Raw genomic sequence first — 7,114 nt, forward strand, 5'->3', positions numbered from 1 at the left:
CCGGTGGGCAAGAGAAGAATTTTTCCTTGGGAGGATGGTTCAGTAGAGTGTGGGAAAGACCACTTTAAGAATTCCTGGATTTCCCAGGCATGGTGGCCCATTCCTGTAATCCCAGCACTAGGGATGCTGAGGCAGGATTGCTGTGAGTTTGAGGCCAACTTGGGCTACAAAATGAGTTCAAGGCCAGTCTGAACTGCATAGTGAAACCCTGTCGCAAAAAAAAAAAAAAAAAAAAGAAAGAAAGAAAGAAAGAAAACAGAGTAACATTTTAAAGAAGAATGAATGCCAAGTGTAGGGCAGGTAATCAACAAATATATACTACAATGGCTTCTGTTACACCACTGTATATGCCACTGCCCTGAAATGTTTCTTATTAAATTGCCAAAAACCAAAGGTTAGAGAAGGAGTCAAAGTTAAAGGAAAATGTTAAAAAGCATTTGTGAGGTTAACAAGACTTGGGAACATAGAAAGAGCATTCATAAACTGTACTGTTCATGCTGGTCCTTAGAGTGGTGCCATGAAAACTAGAGAATCTCTTAGTTTTGGAGTTAAGAGAAAATGAAAAATTTCACATATGAAAGTGAAGTTTAAACTGTTTAGAAATACATTATGTCTTAGTCACTTTCCTTGTCTCTAAGACACAGTACTAGACACCAGCAACATAAAGGAGAGATATATTTTGACTCACTATTACAGTCCATGGTGGGCCAGCTTCAGGGCAGAAATAGTATATCAGAGGGATACAGTGGAGGAAAGCTGCTTATGTCATGGCAAACAGGAAGCACAAAGAGAAGCAAGGAGCCATCAAAGGACATAGCCCCTCCTAGGTCATGACCTCATGATGTAATCACCTTCTAAAAGCCTGCCTATAACTGTAGGAGGCCTTTGAGGGACAATCTTGTTCTAAAATATAATATATCCCACCCCTGGCCCCCAAAAGACTCCTACAAATCCCTTTATGCAAAATGCATTTGGCCTATCTCTATGAGCTGACAAAATGTAACAGTTTCTGCTGAAAAGTCCAAGATCAAATTCTCCTCAGAGACTCTGGGCAAACTCTGAACCATGAGTCCCTGTAAATCCCCATAAGTTAAACACTCCAATATGCAATGGAACAACATAAGCATTACCAGTCCACCAGGTAGGAATGGCGGAGAGAAACTAATGGGACAAAAACAAGACTGAAACTCAGCAGGTAAATAATTAAATCCTTAGCTCCATGTCCAACACCCAGGACAAAGATATAAATGCCAAAGGGCTTGGGCAGCCCTGCCCCTATAGCACTGCAGTTTGTAGCCTTCGGGGCTTCTCTTTTGAGTTGGTTTTGTGTGCTACCTATGGTCTCCCTCAGCAAGTGTTCCACACTCTTGGATTCTCTTTCAGCTTCACTCTCACAGCTTGATGCACTGAACTCAGGGCCATATATCCTGACTTCCCAGATATTCTTCTGAAATCTGGATGGAAGCATCCCCGACCCCACAACTTTTACATTCTGAGTGACTCTAAAACCAGTACCACATGAATGACACCAATATCTGCCACCCACACTACCAGTAATCCTTTAGATCATGGCTGCAAAGGCCTCCTATTTCCTGGATGGCTGAGCACTGTGAAGTGGATTCCAGGGAACTAATTCTCTAGCAGGTTGTCCTTGGGCTTTCTTCTCAAAGCAGAGTCTTTTACTTTTGGACCCGTGAGCTTATGAAGGGTGAAGTCTTACTAATGTCCTCAGGCATCTATCTTATTGTACTGACGTAAAGTATTTGGCTTCTTTCTAACACTAATCTTTTCAGCAACTAAGCTCTCTGAAGCCAAAATTTTATACACACCAATTTTACAGCCCCCTCCCCAACTTTACAAGCACTACCTTTCTGGCTACCACCAAACATTTTCAAAATTTTCAACTCTGCTTTTTGGTCCTGCTTTTTGATTCTGGTACATGTGGCTAAAAGCCACCAGCAGTATTTATGCCAGGGCCTCAGCACTGGGCTGCCTTCAGTTTCTTCCACCAGATTAATTAGTTTGTTACCCTTAATCACAGTCTCCTGTAAAGTCTCAAGACACGAGCAAAATGTAGACACATTTTCTGTCAGAGCATAACACACATGATGTTGAGTCCAACTACCAGTGGAATCCTTGTTCCCAGCAGAAACCTCCTAAGCCTGGTTTTTAAAATTTGCATTTTATTAGCATTCTGGTCTCTGAGCTTTGGCCAGAATATCACATCAAGTTCAGTTTATAGTAATAGAATTTCACTAGCCAGCATCTCCAAACCTTTTCTAAATTCCTCCTGCAAACTAGATTCAAAAGCATCTTAACCACATGGTCAGGTATATTCACAACACTTACCCTACTTCTCTCGAACCAAAATCTGTTTTTTGTTTTTGTTTTTGTTTTGTTTTGTTTTGTTTTGTTTCGTTTCGTTTCGTTTCGTTTTCCAGTAGCAGGAATTGAACTCACAGCCTTGCACTTGCCAGGCAGGTGCTGTGCCACTGAGCTAAGTCCCCAGGCCCCCAAAATCTGACTTAGTCACTTTCCTCATGGTTGAATTTAAAGGAGAAAAGGTTACACCCCACAGTCAGCCTGCTCCAGGGCAGAAATTGCCAAAGAGCTTAGCAAAGGGAAGATGCTTATGCCATGTGGTCAGAAAGCAGAGATAAACAAGGAGCCAGGTCATGATTCAATTACCTTCTAAAATCCCCACCTATGAGCACACTGGCTCATTTGGGACATTCTTGACCTAAACTATAACAAAATACATGCAAAATTTTGCTCTGTGGAAGCTAAGTATAAGCATTTGTCAACATGAATTTTTTTTTATAAAACAGTGAGACCACTATACCTATTGAAATAGAGCCTCTGTCATGGTCATCAATCAATCCCATTTTTTATTTTCACATAATACAGACATCAATAAAGAAAATATTAAAAATATTCTTCTATAAAAAATAAAGCAAAATTTCATAACAAAATATTTAGAGAATAACAATAGTTAATACACCATGTACCATAATTTTATGAGAATGAAAAAATGTTACAATTCATAGACAAAAAACTCTCTTACAAAGAAGAAATGAAACAACAAAATTTTCTTCTCAGTGAACACAGAGAAACTAGTAGTAGAAATGAAACAAATTAGAATATATCAAAATATTTTTGAAACAAAGGAATAGATAATCTAGGAAATTATTTGAATTTCTCCCTACTTCCTACTTATCTACCTTCTATTTAAATATAGATGTATAGATATATAAGCTCTTTTTTTTTTTTTTTTTTGTACTGGGAATTAAACTCAGGACCTTGCACTTGCTAGACAGGTGCTTATGCCACTGAGCTATATCCCCAGCCCTAGATATATAATCTCAATGTATCTCATATAAGAGAAGCCACATGATATTTAAGCACCTGAGTCTGCCTTAATTCACTTATGTTCTCAAATTGCATCCATTTGCCTATGTGCCTCACATTTATCTTTATAGCAGAGCAAAGTAGTATTACGTTGTATATTAATGGCATGTTTTCCTTATTCATTTATTGGTTAATGGACATATATACTGCTTCCAACATTTAGTTATTATAAATTGTACTACTATACACATGGGTATGCATGAGTCCCTGTAATATGATAACATTAACACTTTTGAAAATATATCTATAAAGGGGATAGCTGGGTCAAATGGAATTTCTAGTTTGAGGAATCTTCACACTGATTTCCACAGTAGTTGAACTAGTTTACATTCCCACAACAATGTAGAAGAGTTTCTTTTTTCCCAATCCTTGCCAGCGTTGGTTTTTATTCGATTTTTTTGTTGTTGTTGATAGCCATTTTTCCTGGACTAAGACAGTATCTCAATGTAGTTTCAATTTGCATTTTTCTCTAGCAACCAGTGATGTTGAACATTTTTTCATGTATTTAATGGACATTTGTACTTCTTCTGAGAAGTATCTATGCATTTTTTGTGCATTTTTTGATTGGGTTTTTTATTTGAGAAGTCTAACTTTGTTGAATTCTTTATATAGTCTGGATATTAGTCCTGTTTCCAAGGAATAGCTGGTGAAAATAAAATTTCCAATCTGTAGATTGTCTCTTCACTGTTGTTTCCCTTGCTGTGCAGAAGTTCTTTAATTTGATACCATCCTGTTTGTTGATTCTTGATGTTATTTCTTGTGCAGTTGGGGTTCTTTTCAGAAAGTCCTTCCCTATGTCTCTGTGTTCACAAGTTTTACCTTTATTGCCTGCCAGAAGATTAAATGTTTCTGTTTTCTCTCTTTAATCCCTTCTCAGTTTAGTGCATGGTGAGAGATATGGGACTAGATCCAATATTATGCATTGTGGACAGCTAGTTTTCCAGCAGCATTTGGTAAAGAGGTTTTCTGTCCTCCAGTATATGTTTTTGGTCCCTTTGTCAAAGATCAAATAGCTGAATGTGCCGTAGGTGGTTTTTGTAACCTCTGTTATGTTCCATTGATCCACATGTCTGTTTTTGTGCCAGTATTGTGTTGTTTTTATCACTTTAGCTTTGTAATATAATTTGAAACCTGGGTTTCTGATACCTCCTGCTTTGCTCTTATTGCCTAGAATTGCTTTTACTATTCTGGATCACTTCTGGTTCTATATGAATTTTAGAATTGTTTTCTCTAATTCCACAAGAAATGCCCTTGGTATTTTGATTGGGATTCTGTTAAATCTGTGTATCAGTTGTAAAAATGTAATCATTTTTACACACACCTTTGGCGGGTGGACCAACTGGAACCCTGAGACTGAGGATAGCGAGGCCCAGGTGTGTGGGTGCACACACACCATTGGAGGGCAGAATAATCAGCAAGACCAGCAGCATGAAAGTGTCTGAAAAGGCAGTGAGGAGCCTTGGGCTCTGGAGAACTCCACCAACAGAAGACCAGTCCCAGCCCCCACATGCAGAGGCCAAGATCAGCTCCATACCCAGAAAAATTGACATGGCAAACATGGCTGGACTACACAGCACATTTCTGGGATCTGACATGGACACAATCACAGAACAGTAAACAACAGAGATATTTTACTACTTTTATTCTCCCTTGTTTGGTTGACTATCTTTCCTGTCTGGTTGGATATCATCTTGTTTTGTTTTGAATTTTGTGGCTTTGGAAGGTTTTTTCTCTCTTTTATTTCCTCTCCTTTCTTTCTCTCTTTTATTTCCTCTCCTTTCTTTCTCTGGTCTCCTTTTTTCTTTCCTTTCTCACTTTCTTCTTTTCTTTTTTGTTCTCTTTCTGGTTTTTCCTTCTTTTTTTCACTGTTTAGGTTACTTACCTTTCTTTTTTGTTTTCTTTCTTTCTCTCTTTTCTCAATCACATCTTGAATTTAAACTTTCAAGTGAGTAAAGTGTCTCTTCCCTTTCTGATTACTCCTTCACATTTCATTTCATTCTTTCCCTCCCCTCCAGTTTCCCAAAACCTAGGTGGTCATCTTTTGACCTCAAGCCTTGACTCTACTATATTTGACCACATTCATCACTTTATCCTGTCCCCTACCCATCTTAACCCCCCTACCCTGGAGGAGGGTAGAAATCACTCAACTAAAGGGAAAAAAAATCACTCCATAAAAGTACATGATATATGTTTGACTTTGTTACATAACTAGAGTTTGCTCCTCTGGTAGGAGGCAGCAGGTTAATGGTCACTATAGTTTGTCAGTAATTAAGCTGTACTTGAAACTATTGTTATTACTAACTGTATTACTTTATCCAGGATATCATACATGTTATAATCAGTTTTTCTCCCCTGTAATAACACTGAGATTAAATAGGGTCATAACATAATGTAATATGTTAATATAATATCATAACATAATATAATAACACTGAGATTATATAGGGTCATAATCATCACCACAGCCAACTATCAAAGGATTGGGTGTTGAGCCAAATAGTAACTTTACAACCTTTACAAATTGGAAAGGTAGGTCCTTGGGATAGCTATAAAAAAAAATCATTTACATCTAGAGGACATCCCTGAAGAACAGATATCTCCTAGGAAAGACTCAGTACTAGTGATAAAGCCATCTATCATAAGAAGTTGGCAAGCATCAACATAGAAAACAAAATAAAATAGAAAGGAGAAAATAGAAACTGACAAGATGCAGAAGCAAAATACAAAAATTAAAAAAAAAAAAGAAGCAAAATACAGCCACAGACCCACAGACCCCCAGCACACCCAGGACAATCTGAGAACACAATTATATACACAAAATTGGAAGTCAAACACTGGAACTTTCTGAAATTATAGCAACAGAAGTGAAAAAACAAGTGGAAAAGAGAAAATAATCTATAGAGAAAATAATCTCTCAGGTACACAAAGAAATGTTGCTTAAAATCAAAGATATTAGAGAAGACACAGATGAAAGAATAGTTGAGCTTAGAGAAATGATGGAGCCAGGCATGGTGGTGCACACTTGTAATTCCAGCACTTGGGAGGCTGAGGCAGGAGGATCGTTGCAAGTTTGAAACCAGCCTGGGCTAAAAAGTGGTCTCAAGGCCAGCCTGAACTGCATAGTGAGACCCTGCCTGTCTCAAGACAAAATGAAAGAAAGAAAGAAAAATGATGGAAACAGAAAAAATGTCCAACGTAGGAAAGAAATGGAATCCATGAAGCACATCTAAACAGAAATCCAAGAGATTAAAACCTCCATTGCAAGTACATGCAAGAGATTGAATGAATGAGAGGATCAAATATTAGATTTTGAAGACAAAATTGCAGCTAGTGATCATGAAAAGAAAGACATCTTAACATAGAGACCAGAAAAACCAATCCAACAGCTACAAGATGATGCAAAGAATAACATAAGATTGATTAAGATAAATGAGAAAGCTGGAGACAGCACAGACGCCATAAAGAAAAACTTGTCACAGAAATAATGGTAGAAAACTCCCCAAGCATGGATAAAGAATTTGACATACAATAAATGAAGTATATAGAACTCCAAACAGCCATTACCAAAATAAAACTACACCGAGACATATAATAATCAAGATTCCAAAAATTCAGCCCAAGAAGGGAATATTAAAAGCTGTTAGAGAAAAGAAACAAATCACCTATAAAGGAAAGCCCATCAGAATCATGGCAGACTTCTCAACAC

Source organism: Chinchilla lanigera, unplaced genomic scaffold, assembly GCF_000276665.1.
Source record: "Chinchilla lanigera isolate Chin_1 unplaced genomic scaffold, ChiLan1.0 scaffold00011, whole genome shotgun sequence".
NCBI lineage: Eukaryota > Metazoa > Chordata > Mammalia > Rodentia > Chinchillidae > Chinchilla > Chinchilla lanigera.